The sequence below is a fragment of the Pseudorca crassidens genome, chromosome 12 (genome assembly GCF_039906515.1).
Source record: "Pseudorca crassidens isolate mPseCra1 chromosome 12, mPseCra1.hap1, whole genome shotgun sequence".
In the NCBI taxonomy this organism is placed as follows: Eukaryota; Metazoa; Chordata; class Mammalia; order Artiodactyla; family Delphinidae; genus Pseudorca; species Pseudorca crassidens.
Genome location: NC_090307.1, coordinates 21,029,157 through 21,045,652, shown reverse-complemented (window position 1 = coordinate 21,045,652; position 16,496 = coordinate 21,029,157). Strand labels below are relative to the sequence as shown.

Genomic DNA, 16,496 nt, shown 5'->3' with positions numbered 1-16,496 from the left:
CTCACCCACCCTCCTATATACACACATACATTTTCCCTGTCTGGATTTTGAATTGGGGAATTTTATCTAGACAGATGCACCATAGTGTGTGTCCTGGTATGTACCCTGCCTGCGTGTCATAAGGATAGAAAAAGTGCATTGGAACATTTTTCTTTTTCCTCTGTCAATGGAAACTTCTAATCTTAATAATTCTTACAGAAAGAAAGTCAGCAAATTTTTTCTTTGCCTAGAAAGATATTCTGTCAATTTTTCTTTAACCTTGAATTATCTACTCCTATTACCTTCCCCCCCCCTTAGTATTTATAGATAAAGCTTGATGGATATCTCATTATGACTGTAGAACAACAAGATTTTTAAAAAGGAATTTTCAACCAAGACAGTAACTTGGAGCAATCAAACTCCTCTCTACATATATTCCTGATCCCTCCCCATCCAACTTCTCTTACAGTATTTAACCTCCTTTTACTGAATACAATACTTCTATTGTGATGTTTCTGAATTCATTGAAACTTTGTTTATTCAGAGAGGGATAACATGTGCAAAATTTTCATATTCATTTTACATTGGATTTTCCATAGTGCAATAAGAGATTATATCATTAGCAGAGGGAAATAAAATGAATATGTCATATATAGCGTGCCAATAAGTTAAACAATTGTCATAATGCAAAAAGCAAGTTGATTCTACCTGTTGATTTAACACGATATTATTTGAAATGAAGTACAGTGACCTTCTCAGTGAAAAGGCAACCTGATTGAATTGCTGCTTATTTGTAGTATCTCTCAGAAACTGAGCATTTGTGATGAGAAGCCTGATTTGAATTTGAATAGCTTAAATGCAGTAGCAAGAAAAGGTTTTGTCACTGCAAGAGGAAAATTGCACTGACCCATTCTCTCTATAATTTCTTCAAACACTAATAAGAGAAGCACCTTCTGCAAATCTCCACAATTTTAGTTAGCTTGGCATTTGGAAATAATATTCTCTCAGTCAGTCCCTGAGTTTGAATGCAGAGGCAATCACAAAATTCATATTTTATGGCTATCAAACGTATGTCAGGGGACTTTCATTTATCCATTATTCAGTATACTACACCATCTCTGACAATTCATCTTGATGCCACACACCAAAGAGAGAGATTCCCGTGGCAGTACACAGGCTCTCCGGCAATGAGGTTGTGATGCAAACTCAGAATGAAGTCATGAAGGAAAACTACATTGTTTCACCATGTGCTTTTGATAATGATGCTCTTTATTACAAAGACACTCTACCATGAGTTTCCAAGTCTAGTAAAGTTGAGGCATTTGGGAGATTAATACCGTGGCAAATCTTTCCAAATGCTTAAAAAATAAATTTCCCATCGTAAGGTATGTTTTAAAGAGCTGGGAACGCTGATAAAGGTAAAATGAGCTAGGACCCTGTCTTAATGATAGATAATCATGAGTATGCACTTTATCTGGAAAGACACCCACCCACTCTCCCACTAAATGCACACATGTATATGTACATAAGTATTTAAATTCTACTGAAACTCTTTTAACATAGTACCATGTCTTAACATAAAATATAAAATAGTGTTTTATTGGGCTTCCCTGGTGGTGCAGTGGTTGAGAGTCCGCCTACCGATGCAGGGGACACGGGTTCGTGCCGCAGTCCAGGAAGATCCCACATGCCATGGAGCGGCTGGGCCCGTGAGCCATGGCCGCTGGGCCTGCGCGTCCGGAGCCTGTGCTCCGCAATGGGAGAGGCCACAACAGTGAGAGGCCTGCGTACTGCAAAAAAAAAAAAAAAAAATAGTGTTTTATTATTGTTCCAGTATCCTCATGGTTATGCAAATAAACCGGTATTTTTTCAACATGAATTTCCACTGATTGGCCAAATGTATGTTAAACACATCTTAAGTTCTAATTTTTATAAAGATAAAGGATTCAATCAAGTTCACATTTGAACTCTACAAAGAAAACATCAGTATTTCATTTGTTCTACTGAACATTAAAATAGGTCTATCAGTTTTTATAGTATCTTTTTGAAAAGGTATTTCAAGTACAATTTTAAAGCTATTAATCTAGACTTTTATATATAATAGACAAAAGGGAATGATATAATTTAAGAACAGTATGACAGTTATAGAATTAAAAATGAATTAAGGAAAGTTGTAATACTTTTAAGCATAGGGTCAGCCATAACTTCAAGTATCACAATTGTATTTTAGACTATAAAAAGTTACGTGGTTTGTAACTGACCAGTAAACCTCCTCTTTTCTTTGGTGAGAGATGAGAAGTTCCAAATAGCATTTTGTTTGTCAGCATAGTAACTCACTATTTAGACACCAGGTACTGTGACCTGCATCAGGACTAGAAATATACCACCATTTTGAACAGTATCAAATATTGCCTGATTTAAAACAAAACAAAACAAAGCTTACCTAGTGCAGCATAGAGTTTCATTAACCAATGTTTGTACTATTAGATGTTTATAATTAATCTTTTGAAATCTTCCTCCTTTTTATTCAAAAGTCCTAATGCCACGTTTGGTGTATACACATGGTATAGATGCACAATATCTGAATTCTAGCAATGTTTAGCAAAATTAATTTGAAATCAGGTCCCTTTTTTAAAAAAACTTAATATTTACTGTCTGCCAGTCTATTGATCAATCTGTCCATCAATCACTTTATCTTTTTATCTTTGTGGAGATATTTTTATAGATAATGAACTGTGCATATATAAAGTGTACAAGTTGTTGAGTTTTGAAAAGAGCTTTATTGAGTTAATTCTCAAACAATATACTGTGTATTTTTGAATTTCTTGTTTAATTTCTCTCAGCAATATTTTATAGTTTTCAATGTAAAGGTCTTGAGTTTTTGAATATTTTTGTTAGAGTAAGTCCTAAAACATATATATATGAATTATTCTTTAAATTTATTTCCCAGCTGTTTGCTGCAAACAAACTGATTTTTTAATGTTAACCTTGGTATCCTAAGACCTGTTAAATTCAACTATTTGTTCTACTAGTATTTTTATAGATGCTCTGAGATTTTCCATTTAAATGAGCATATTATATGAAAATGGGAACAGTTTTATACTTATTTTCTGATCTTCCTGCGTTTTATTTCTTTCTCTTTCTTTCTTGCAAAGATGAAGATCTTCAGTAAAATGTTGAATAGAAATAGTGAAAGCAGGCATCTTTACTTTGTTCCTAATCTTAGGGGAAACATAAAATAGGACTCTATGGTCAGGCCACTCAAGATGGCTGTTCTCTTGCTCTCTGTCCATCCCCAGCCCCACCAGTGCCTGTTTCACCTAAACCCTAAACCCAAGACTGACCTTCCTATGCACTTGCCCCAGGCCCCAGCTGGTGATTGTTCTTATCAAAGGGGCCGTGAGAGGCGTGCCCCTCTACTGGTTTCCCTGGTAGCTAATGAGCTCACCTGAGGTCAATTCCCCTATAACTGGTAATCTCCACTTCACTCCCGGAAGCGAAGACTGCCGCTATGTCCTGCCTGCCATCTGCCCGAACATGGGTGGCTGTCACTCCAGGACCTTGCTTCAGAAGTGTAAGCTCCCTTGTTCATTGGTGTCTCTGTTGCTGACTCTGGGCTCTTTCTTCGGTCTTGGCGCTATGCAGATGCAGGGCTTGTAGGCCCGCGGGGTACAGCCCAGCAAGGACGTTAGTTAGTTGTAGGTTCTTCATAGGTGTCTGTTATCACATTGAGGTAGTTTTCTACTATTCCTAGTTTTATGGGAATGTTATCATGCTTATTTGTTGAATTTTTGTAAAATAATTTTCTGTCTCATGAAATGGTCATATATTTTCCCTCTTTTCATTTTTTTTAATATCATTAATTATATTGATTGATTTTTGAAGGGTAAATACCCATTCTTATATTGCAGGATTTAATTAGTTATTAAGGATTTTTTGCATATATTCATAAGTACATTTGACGATAAATTTCTATTCATTTAGCGACTTTTTCTAGTTCTTTTTTAAAACTAAGCTTATACCAGCCTCATAAAATTATTTGAACAATTTGCTTTCTCTATAACTGAAAAAGTTTGTGTAAAATTGATATTTTTTATTTCTTGAGTATTTGATAGAATTCACTAACAAAACCATGTGTATCTGAGATTTCCATTCAGGAAGGCTTTTGAAATGAATTAAATTTCTTTAACATATACAGGTATTTTCATATTTTTAATTTTTTCTTGTATTGATTTTGGCAAGTTAATTTTTTCATGAAATCTGTCTATTTTATTTTGTCACATTTGTTGGCATAGTTCGTTCATGATATTCTCTTACTGTTTGTGGTTATCTGTGGTGATAACTGCTTTTACATTTCTGATATTAATGATTTATGTTCTCTTTCTTTTTTGTAATCAGTCTAGGTAGGGGTTTATCAATTTTGTTGATCTGGTCAAAGAAAGAGCTTTTAACACTAATGATTGTTTCTACTATCTATCTTTTTTTCTTTCATATTTGCTCTTGACTATTTTCTTTCTTATACTGAAGTCATAATTTGCACTTCTATTTGTAATTTCTTAAGGTAGAACCTCATAATGTAGGCATTTTAAGCTATCGCTGCACCACTTTCCTTGCATTCCACAAATTTTTTTACTTTTTATTTTTTTTGCGGTACGCGGGCCTCTCAGTGTTTTGGCCTCTCCCGTTGCGGAGCACAGGCTCCGGACGCGTAGGCTCAGTGGCCATGGCTCACGGGCCCAGCCGCTCCGCGGCATGTGGGATCCTCCCGGACCGGGGCACGAACCCGCGTCCCCTGCATCGGCAGGCAGACTCTCAACCACTGCACCACCAGGGAAGCCCTCCACAAATTTTTATATGTTGGATATTCATTATCATTTAGTTTAAAATATTTTCTAATTTTTCCTTGATTTCTTTTTGCCCTATGACTTATTGTGTTGCTTAATTTTACAATTTTGGGTTTGCCTAGTTATCTTATTATTGATTTTTAATATTTTTATCATGATAGAAAATATACTCTGATATCACTATTTTTTACATTTAAAATTTTTTAACCATTTTTTATTGAAGTATAGGCAATTTAAAATGTGTTAGTTTCAGGTGTAGAGCAAAGTGATTCAGTTATCCATATATATATATATAGAGAGAGAGAGATTCTTTTTCAGATTCTTTTCCATTATAGGTTATTACTAGATATTGAATATCCCTGTGCTATACAGTAGGCCCTTGTTGTTTATTTACTTTATATATAGTAATGTGTATATGTTAATCCCAAACTCCTAATTTATCTCCCCTCACCCTGCTATTTCCTTTGGTAACCGTAAATTTGTTTTCTATGTCTGTGAGTCTATTTCTGCTTTGTAAATAAGTTCATTTATATCATTTTTTAGATTTCACATATAAGTGTTATGATATTTGTCTTTGTCTAACTTACTTCAGTTATATGTTAATCGCTAGTTCCATCCATGTTGCTGCAAATGGCATTATTTCATTCTTGTTTATGGCTGAGTAATATTCCATTGTGTATATATACCACCTCTTCTTTATCCATTCATCTGTCAATGGGCACTTAGGTTGCTTCCATGTCTTGGCTATTGTAAAAAGAGCTTCTATGAACACTGCGGTGCATGTGTCTTTCCAAATTAGAGTTTTTGTCTTTTCTGGATATATGCCCAGAAGTGGGATTGCAGGATCACATGGTAATTCTATTTTTAGTTTTTTTAAGGAACCACCATACTGTTCTCCATAGTGGCTGCACCGATTTACTATTTTTAAATGTTTGAGATTTGTTTTAGGGACCAACATACTGTTAATTTTGTTGAATGTGCTATGTGAACTTGAAAATCATGAATATTCTGCAGTTAGTAGATATAGAGCTCTGTAAATGTCAGTTAGATCAAGTCTTTGATAGTGTTTTTCAGATCATCCATGCCTTTACTAAAATTTTTGATCAGTAGTTTGTGAATTGCTAAGATTGAGTATCAGAATCACCTTTTATAAACATAGAATCATCTATGTCTCCCTTTAATTCTGTCAAATTTTTTGCTTCATTTATTTTGAGAGTCTATTATTAAGCCAGTATAGATTTATAATTGTTATGTCTTCTTGGTAAATCACCTCATTTAGCATTATAAATGTCTCTCTTTATTTCTGATAACATTCTTTGTCTTCAAGATGACTTTATCTGTTATTAATATAGCAACTCTAGCCTTCCTTTACTTACAGTTCACATGGTATATCTTTTTCAATCCATTACTTTCAATTTGTGTCTTGTATTTAACGTTTGTCTTTCTCTTGTAGGTAGTATATAGTTGGGTGTTGGTACTTTATGAACTGAAAATTTCTGCTTTTTAACTGGAGTTTTTAGACCATTAAAATTTAATGTAATTATATGAATGGTTGAATTTAGGTTGATCATTTTATTTGTCTTTTCTGTTTGTTCTCTCTTTTTTTTGTTTTTGTTTTATTTGCCTGTTTTCTCTTTCATGACTTGTCCAAGTTCTTACTTAATTTTACAGTCTGCTTACTTTTATATCACCCTCAGATATTACGTTGTTTGGGTTTTTAGGTTTTTCCCTCTCTCTTTTTTTTTTGGTATTTTGTTTAGAGTTTATAGCTGTTAGCAGTGGGATGGTTGAGCTAAAGGGTGCTCATACCATCATAGCAGAACTGGAAACTCATAGTCCCTTTTTAAATATTTTTGGACAGGTGCTATGGTGAATACTCTTGATAAAAATAAACTCGGTTTCTAGGAAGTGTATTTATCATCTGAATTATATTTGGCACTACTTCACTTATTTGTGTTAATAAATATAGTCTAAGAATGCTAAAAAGTAAATAAAGGTGGAATTGAATATAATTCTGAATATAGGTTCAGATGCATACTTTTGTCTCTGCCATAATGTTTAATCTTGGAAAAGTCATTTGAACTCCAGCCTTGTAGTATTTCAGTGGAAATGCAGAATAAGAGTACCTTTTATTCCCTATTATGTGGTATAAAGAGTTAACAGACATTGAAAAGAGTTAACACAGGTAGAGAAGTTGGTCTTCATAAGAGATAGAAATACTAAATTTTGCATCATGATCATTGCAAAAATATTAAAGTTTTGCCTTAATTAAAAGATTTAGTTTTTTTTAGGTAAATGCATTGTCTAAATATTATCAAAAATACTTTTTTATAACACTAACTGGAAATATTTTGCTTGGGACTGTTTAGTAATTTTTTTTAATTAAGAAAATGGGTTCCATTTGTGATTAAATTTGTTTATAATCCAGTGATATCAAATCTATCAAAGGTTTAAGTTTGATCTCTAGCAATGAATTATTGGTTATATATGGCACAGTAACCTTTTTATTCTCATACCGTGGGACCCTCTAAACCTCAGTTTTCTCATCTGTATAGTAGTAAAGTATGCTACCTTACAAGCTTTTTATGAGATTCAATTGAGGTAATAAAAGTATAGCCATTTGCAAGTTTTTAAAAGTTAAAAACTTTTATGCACACATAAATAAGGCATTGTTCTTATTATAGTTTTGTACATCAGTAGTTTAGCAAATATAAATAATGTAGTTCCACAGGCTTTGAACTGTGTGTTTTTGTAACCTTGAAAGTTACAGTGTTCTATACCTAAAAGTAGACTATTATATCATACACAATTTTTTAAATAGTTGAAGATTCCAGGATTTTAAACTCAGATAACTCATCAGATGCATGAAATTTTATAAGACATACTCATTTACTAAAATTAATATGAAACAAAAATGTAAACGACACAGTGACATTCAATTCAGTGTGAAAGACAAAAATGTAAACTCCTGGTTTCAGCTATAATAGAATGCTGATTAGAAGATCCTGAGTGGGAGAGTTTGATTCATTCAGCATGAGCACTGGTTGCCCAGAGAGGGGTAAGGACAGAAGAGAAAAGGTCATTTTATGAGATCATTACTCTGAATGTATCAGGAAGAATGGATTTGATTTTTTTATGATTTTTTTTTTTTTTGAGGTTAGCATCTTCTAAACCTACAGGCATTCTTCAGCAGTGTTTAAGGCCAGCCTCAGGGTGATTCATTAATAATATGTACCATTCTATTTGTAACTCTTTTCTCACTTTTTACTCCCTGAAATCCAAAGCAGATACATTGTCTTATACCCAGTGCGTTTTCTAAGACTATTTGGAATCTATTACAATAGATGAATAGTATTATGGAACAAGAGAAGGAAATATCTTCTCAATGGAGTAAAAATTATATATATATATATATATAATTACATATTATATATATTGTATATAATGTCATCTAGTGTTTACAGACAACTACTATGCATTTCTTCCAAGGACTTTACAAGTACCAGTCTATTCCTTCATCTTCTCCATTATTTTAGTGTCAAGTATCATCCCAATTTTTTAAATGAGGAAAAACAGCAAAAGAACTAAAGTAAACAGGAAAAGTTTAAGATAATTTTTTAATGAAGTTGAGTTACGTTAACACACTCAGATAAATATTGTGATAAACAGCAAAAATCGATTGCTTTAGCTTGGAGAAAGGAGACTGGCATCAGTTTTGAGCCTGATCAAGACTTGCACTAGGAGACATTACTTCAGGGAAGTTCCAGTTCCTATAGGGAAAAACAAGGTATTCTGGCAAAGTTAAATCTCTTCAATTCAACAGCAGAATAATATGATCTAGTGAGATAGGACACAGTCCTAAAATTTCTGATCAAACACAAGTTATAGATTCAGGTATGACTCCCAGAGTTTAATCATGGAGGTCTGAGAGTTGTTACCTTGTGAGCCAGATTCAGGGCTGACTTGGGGAGAAAAGATAGAGAAACAGATGTCTGGATATATTGTATGATTAAGCATTTATACTTGTGGATTAGTATTTCTTCCTTTAGTTAAGTCATTTTCTGCCCCATGCAATTTGAAGCTCTTTTATCAGGCACACGGTTCCTTAGGATTGTTATATACTTTTGATAAATTAACCACTTTATCCTTTATGAGCTATACCTCTTTATCAGTGGTAATATTCTTTTCTCTGAAATATACTTTGTGTCTATTAATATAACAACTCCAGCCTATTTTTTGTTTGTGTGTTAGCAAGGTATATATTTTTCCATTACTATTTTACTGTCAAACTATTTGTGTCTTCAAAGTGGGTTTCTTGTTGGCAGCAACATATTGGGTTGGCCAAAAAGTTCGTTTGGGGTTTTCCATAACATCTCACAGAAAAGTCCAAATGAACTTTTTGGCCATCCCAATAGCTGGGTCTTGTTTTGCTGGTTTGCTTATCCAGTATGACAATCTCTGACATTTAATTGAGGTGTTTGGGCCATTTACATTTAACCACATTGATGTGGTTGGGTTTATATCTACTGTTTTGCTATTTGTGTTTTATTTATTGCATTTGTTGTCTTCTGTCTTCTTTTTCTTGCCATTTTTGGGAATTAAGTATTTTTAATCATTTATCATATATCCTTTATGGACTCATTAGCTTTAGCTATTTCGCTTTTTTAGTGATTGCTTTAGAATTTATAGTACGGATCTTTAACTTATCTCTACTTACCTTATACCACTTCACAGTACATTGCTATTACTTTTTCTTTAAACAGTGAGGTATCCCTTAGTGGTTAAAAAAATAAGAAAAAGATGTTTTGTTTTGTTTTGTTTTTTTGCGGTACGCCGGCCTCTCACTGCTTTGGCCTCTCCCGTTGCGGAGCACAGGCTCCGGACGCGCAGGCTCAGTGGCCATGGCTCACGGGCCTATCCACTCCGCGGCATGTGAGATCTTCCCGGACCGGGACACGAACCCATGTCCTCTGCATCAGCAGGCAGATTCTCAACCACTGTGCCACGCAGGGAAGCCCAAAAAAGATGTATTTTATATCTTAATTGTGTTAATCCAGATTTTCAACTGGTAGTTTTCTTCCTGAAGCACTTCCATAATATTTCTCGTAATGGAATTATGCTGGTGATTATATTTTTTATTTTTGTACACCTAAGGAAGTTTTCAGTGTGCCTTTGCTTTTTAAATACATTTGCACTGGAAATGGAATTCTAGGTAAACAATGTTTTTCTTTCAGCATTTTTAATGATGTTACTTCACTATTCCCTGCCTTGCCTTGTTTCCAATAAGACTACTGCAGTCATCCATACCTTTGTACCTCTGTACATGATTTGTCTTTTTTATGGCTGCTTTGAAGATTTTTTTCTTGGCCACCAATTTTACACAGTTTTAATATTATGTCTTTGTGTAGTTTTATTTATCTTCTGCTTGGAGTCTGTTGAGATTCTTGCATCAGTGGGTTTATCGGGTTCATTGAATTTGAAAAATATTTTGGCCACTATTTCTTCAAATAGTTTATTTTTTTCTCCCAGTCTCAATTGGTGATTCCAATTACATATATGTTGTGGTGTTTTAGGTTGTATCACATCTCATTGATTCTTTGTTCATTTTTTTTTTCATTCTTTTTACCCTGTATGTTTCATTTTGGATAGTTTCTATAACTATATCCTTAAAGCCACTATGTTGTTTTCCTGAAATGGCTGATCTGATCTTAATCTTATCCCATCCACTATATTTTTATTACTCATGGCAGTGTTCATCTCTAGAGGATGGTTTGAGTCTTCTAAATATTCCATATTTTAGTTAATGCGCTCAGTCTTTACCTTCTTCAACATAGAGAGTATAGGTATAATAACTCTTTAATCATGTTTTCATCTACTACTTCAGTCTGTTTCTAGTCACTAATTTTCCTCCTCAGTATGGAATGTATTTTCCCAGTTTCTGCATGTTTGGTAATTTTTGTGTGCTTTTTGCACATTGCATTTATCTTGTGGGAAGCTGGAGATTTTTATATTTTTAAAAATGTTCTTGGGCTTCCCTGGTGGCGCAGTGGTTGAGAGTCCGCCTGCCAATGCAGGGGATGCGGGTTTGTGCCCCAGTCCGGGAAGATCCCACATGCCGCGGAGCGGCTGGGCCGTTGAGCCTGCGCGTCCGGAGCCTGTGCTCCGCAACAGGAGAGGCCACGACAGTGAGAGGCCCGCATACCGCAAAAAAAAAAAAAAAGAAAAAGAAATATAAGGCACGTTCTCTGACATATTCTAGGCTCCCAGAATCTTATTTGATAAATATAAAAATATTTCTTGAAAAGAATAAAGGAGGTCAAAAAAATAAAGGAGGTCAATTACTTAAGAACAGTAATTGCATTGGTAGATTGGAAGGTTACTTAGACATGAGGTTGCTAAAAGAATTTTGGTAGAAATTTTTGTTTGAGAATTTTGATATAAGGATAGATAGGATTCATTCTCCTGGGAGGAGACAAGATACGGTAAGTACAAGACTCAAAGTCAAGGGAGAGCAAGGGAAGTGTGAGGTCTAGTGAATAGGGCAATTCAACCATGAATGCAAGTTCTTCTAAGGCAGTAGCAGGCGTAATGAATAGAGATAACTTGAGTGTAAATTTGAAGTGGAATAAAATTGAAACTCTTAACATTCTTGGATTCACCTATTCCCAAATATTTCTAAGGGTTTATGCTGTATATTTAACGGTCATTTTGTTGAGGTACTAAATGAATCTCAGATGCTGAGAACTCGTGTGCAAATCATTTATCTCATCAACACGCCTTCACCACCACCAGGCCTTTCTTTTCATTCTCACATGTCCATTATTATGAGAAAATAATATTCTGTATTCAAAAAAGTCCCGGGAGAACTGAGATACAGGGTTAAAAAAGTAGCTGAAACTACATTGTGGTGGTCTTTGAATCCCAGACTTGGCCTTTTTATTATGCAATTTAGTCATGGGAGACAGTCACTATTTCATATCTGTGTAACATAATTATTGGTAAGTGTTCTCTTCCTCCCTGTCACATCTTTTCTAAAAACTGAGCCGTGAAAAGGAAAAGCGATTAACCCTTACTATTTAATTAGTTCTAGCCAGCACTGGGCAGTTGTGCCTTACACCTTGCTTGTTCTCTTTAAACACTTTGTTCAATATCTAGAATTTCTCAAGGTGAAGCTCCTGATCCTCTGATAGACAGTCAGAGCCTAACTTCTGATACCCTTAGTTACTTTGAAGAGTCCTGACTCAATACATATTTGAGTGACTCCTGACCCATCCTGACATCTAGACTTTGTATCCTGTCTTCCTCCCTGTATCCAAGTGACTGATGATGATATAAATCTTGCTCTTTCCTTGGACTGTGCCTGGGCATTTAATTGTTCTGAGAGTGGTGGTAGGGGAGAGAGATGTGTGTGGGACAGGTACGATTCAGATAAAATTTATTAGTCAAGAATTTAAAAAAATTCACCTTTAAAATGTGGCAAATCATTTCATTAGATGGTACATCTCAGCACATTTCTGTTTTTCAGGTGTTCTCCATGTGTGGGTGGGGGCAGGGTGGGTGTATGTTCTAATGATCACTATTCCATTGCACAAATGTGGAGAATAAGACCTATGCTAGTCATGAGGCAAGTACAGATAAATTAAAGACAGTAGTCGAATACAGTTTCTTATGTCTAGCACTGTCTACCCTGAAGCATATCAGTTAATCAAGTAATCAGGTAGAATATCCAATATGTAAATTACTTACATATTTTATTTAATTAACACAGTCATTTGGGAGGGACCATTGGTTATACACAGCCCAAATCTTAGAAAAACGTTTTTTTCCATGAATTAATTTTTTTACAATTTAATTTTATTTGTTTTTTATCCAGCAGGTTCTTATTAGTCATCCATTTTATACATATCAGTGTATCCATGTCAGTCCCAATCTCCCAATTCAGCACCCCCCCCCCACCCCCCGCCGCTTTTCCCCCTGGGTGTCCATTCATTTGTTCTCTACATCTGTGTCTCAATTAGAAAAACGTTTTAACCATACTTGGAAATATCATGTTATCTCAGTTTCTACTCACTCAATAGGAATGGCTTTTCTCTAAACTAAGCATTTTACTGTCTCATTAGAATAGAAAAAAATGTCCATGTAGTTCAGAAATAACAGATTGTGTTGTAAATCATTAAAAGAAAATACAGCGAGTTGGGTTGCGTTTCTATACTGCTCCACTGTATGTTAATTTATATAAATACGAAGTATAGCAGACCTACAGTAAGGTAGACTTTCACCCCCTTACACGTCATCTGTGAGCCATTTCTCTCATTAGTACAAATTAAATATCTGTGCTGGTAGCCTATCGTATTTCTGAGAAGCCATAGTGTTATGAGCCAAGGGATCATTTTTTTCTACAAGCACCTAAGTGTCTGTCAACGTAGCCTTCTTAACAATTAGCAGAGAAGTGACATTTGAGAAATTACTGATTTCTTCCATATGCCACTTTCTAAGGTGTAGTAGTTAGAATGGGGACACCCAAAAGATGTGTTCACCTCCTAATCTCCAGAACCTGTGAATGTGACTAATTTGGGGAAAGGGGTTTCGCGGATATAATTAAGAATCTCTAGATATTTTCGCAGATTGTTAGATGGGCTCTAAATCCAAGGAGTTGTCCTTATAAAAGACACACAGAGGAAAAACAGAGAGGGGTCGAAGGTCATGGAAGACAGAGGCAGAGATTAGAGTGATGCAGCCAGGAGGAATGCTGGCAGCCACCAGGAGCTACAGAAGGCAAGGAAAGATTCTCCCTTAGAGCCTCGGGGGAGTGTGGCCCAGCTGACACCGTGTTTTCAGACGTCTAGCCTTCAGAATTGTGCGAGAATAGATTTCTTAAACTTCAGACACCAAATTTGTATACAGGCATACCTCGTTTCATTGTGCTTCGTTTTTTGTGCTTCGTAGACATTGCACTTTTTACAAGTTGAAGTTTTGCGGCAACCCTGCATCGAGCAGGACTATTGTTGCCATTTTTCCAACAGGATTTATTCACTTTGTGTCTCTGTGTCAGGTTTTGGTAATGCTCACAACATTTCAAAATTTTTCATGATTTTTTTTGTTGTTGTTGTTTTTGCGGTACACGGACCTCTCACTGTTGTGGCCTCTCCCGTTGTGGAGCACAGGCTCCGGACGCGCAGGCTCAGCGGCCATGGCTCACGGGCCCAGTCGCTCCGCGGCATGTGGGATCTTCCCGGACCGGGGCACGAACCCGTGTCCCCTGCATAAGCAGGCGGACTCTCAACCACTGTGCCACCAGGGAAACCCTTTCATGATTATTATATATGTTATGGTGATCAGTGATCTTTGATGTTACTAGTGTCATTGTTTTGGGGGGCCACAAACAGTGCTCGTATAAGACAGCAAACTTAATGAATGAATATTTTGTGTGTTCTGACTGCTCTGCTGACTGGCTGTTCCCTGTTTCCCTCTCCTTGGACCTCCCTGTTCCCCACAACACAACAGCGTTGAAATTAGGCCAGTTAATAACCCTCCAGTGGCCTCTAAGTGTTCAAGTGAAAGGAAGAGTCACACGTCTCTTATTTTAAATCAAAAGCTAGAAATGATGAAGCTTAGTGAGGAAGGCAACGTCAAAAGTCCAGATAGGCTAAAAGCTAGGCCTCTTGAGCTGAACAGTCAGCCAAGTTGTGAGTGCAAAGGAAGAGTTCCTGAAGAAAATTTAAATTGCCTCTCCAGTGATCAAATGATAGGTAAAGAAGCAAAATAACCTTATTGCCGATAGGGAGAAAGTTGTAGTGGCCTAGATAGAAGATGAACCAGCCACAACATTCCCTTAAGCCAAAGCCTGATTCAGAGATCTTCAGTTTTATGAAGGCTGAGAGAGGTGAGGAAGCTACAGAAGAAAAGTTAGAGGCTAGCAGAGATTGGTCCATGAGGTTTAAGGAAAGAAGCCATCTCTGTAACATCAAAGTGCAAGGGGAAGCAGCAAGTGCTGATGTAGAAGCTGCAGCAAGTTATCCAGAAGATCTAGCTAAGATCATTAATGAGGGCGGTTACACTAAACAACAGATTTTCGATGAGATGCCATCTAGAATTTTCATAGCTACAGAGGAGAAGTTAATGCCTGGCTTCAAAGCTTTGAGGACAGGCTGACTGTCTTGTTAGGGGCTAATGCAGTGGTGACTTGAAGTTGAAGGCAATGTTTATTTACCATTCTGAAAATCCTAGAGACTTAAGAATTATACTAAATCTCTTCTACTTGTGCTACGTAAATGAAACAACAAAGCCTGGAAGACAGCAAATCTATGTACAATACGCTTTACTGAATTTTTTTTTTTTTTTGCGTTACACGGGCCTCTCCCGTTGCAGAGCACAGGCTCCGGACGCGCAGGCTCAGCGGCCATGGCTCTCGGGCCCAGCCGCTCCGCGGCATGTGGGATCTTCCCAGACCAGGGCACAAACCTGTGTCCCCTGCATCGGCAGGTGGAATCTCAACCACTGCGCCACCAGGGAAGCCCTTTACTGAATATTTTAACGCTACTTTTGAGACCTGCTGCTCACAGAAAAAAAAAAAAAAAAGGATTTCTTTTAAAATATTACTGCTCATTGTCAATGCACCTGGTCACTCAAGAGCTCTGATGGAGATGTACAATGAGATTAATGTTGTTTTCATGCCTGCTAACACAATATCCATTCTGCATCCCATGGATCAAAGAGTAATTTCAACTTTCAAGTCTTATTATTTAAGAAATATATTTCATAAAGCTATAGCTGCCATAAATGGTGATTCCTCTGATGGATTTGGGCAAAGTAAATTGAAAACCTTCTCGAAAGTATTCACCATTCTTTTTTTTTTTTTTTTAATTTATTTTTGCCTGCGTTGGGTCTTCATTGCTGTGCACGGGCTTTCTCTAGTTGCATTGAGCAAGGGCTACCCCTCATTGTGGTGCACGGGCTTCTCATTGTGGTGGCTTCTCTTGTTGTGGAGCACAGGCTCCAGGCGTGCACCCTTCAGTAGTTGTAGCACATGGGCTCAGTAGTTGTGGCTCATGGGCTCTAGAGCGCAGGCTCAGTGGGTGTGGCGCATGGGCTTAGTTGCTCTGCGGCATGTGGGATATTCCTGGACCAGGGATTGAACCCATGTCCCCTGTATTGGCAGGCGGATTCTTAACCGCTGCACCACCAGGGAAGTCCCAGTATTCACCATTCTTGATGCCATTAAGAACATTTGTGATTCATGGGAAGAGGTCAAAATATCAACACTGACAGGATTTTGGAAGAAGTTGATTCGAACCCTCATGGATGACTTTGAGGGGTTCAAGATTTTAGTGGAGGAAGTAACTGCAGATGTGGTGAAAATAGCAAGATAACTAGAATTAAAAGTGGAGCCTGAAGTAGTGACCGCATTGCTGCAACCTCATGATAAAACTTTAACAGATGAGGAGTTGTTCTTTATGGATGAGCAAAGAAAGTGGTTTCTTGAGATAACATCTACTCCTGATGAAGATGCTGTGCAGGTTGTTGAAATGACAACAAAAGATTTAGAATATCACATAAACTTAGCTGACAAAACAGCGGCAGGTTTTGAGAAAACTGACTCCAATTTTGAAATAAGTTCTACTGTGGGTAAAATGCTATCAAACAGCATTACATGCTACAGAGAAATTGTTCATG

General features: G+C 36.5%; 1 protein-coding gene across 1 annotated transcript in view; it reads left to right on the top strand.

Moving 5' to 3' along the window:
* The window catches only part of LOC137204223 (netrin receptor DCC-like), a 132,423-nt gene that overhangs the window by 39,720 nt on the left and 76,207 nt on the right, over positions 1-16,496 (top strand). The window lies entirely within an intron of this gene.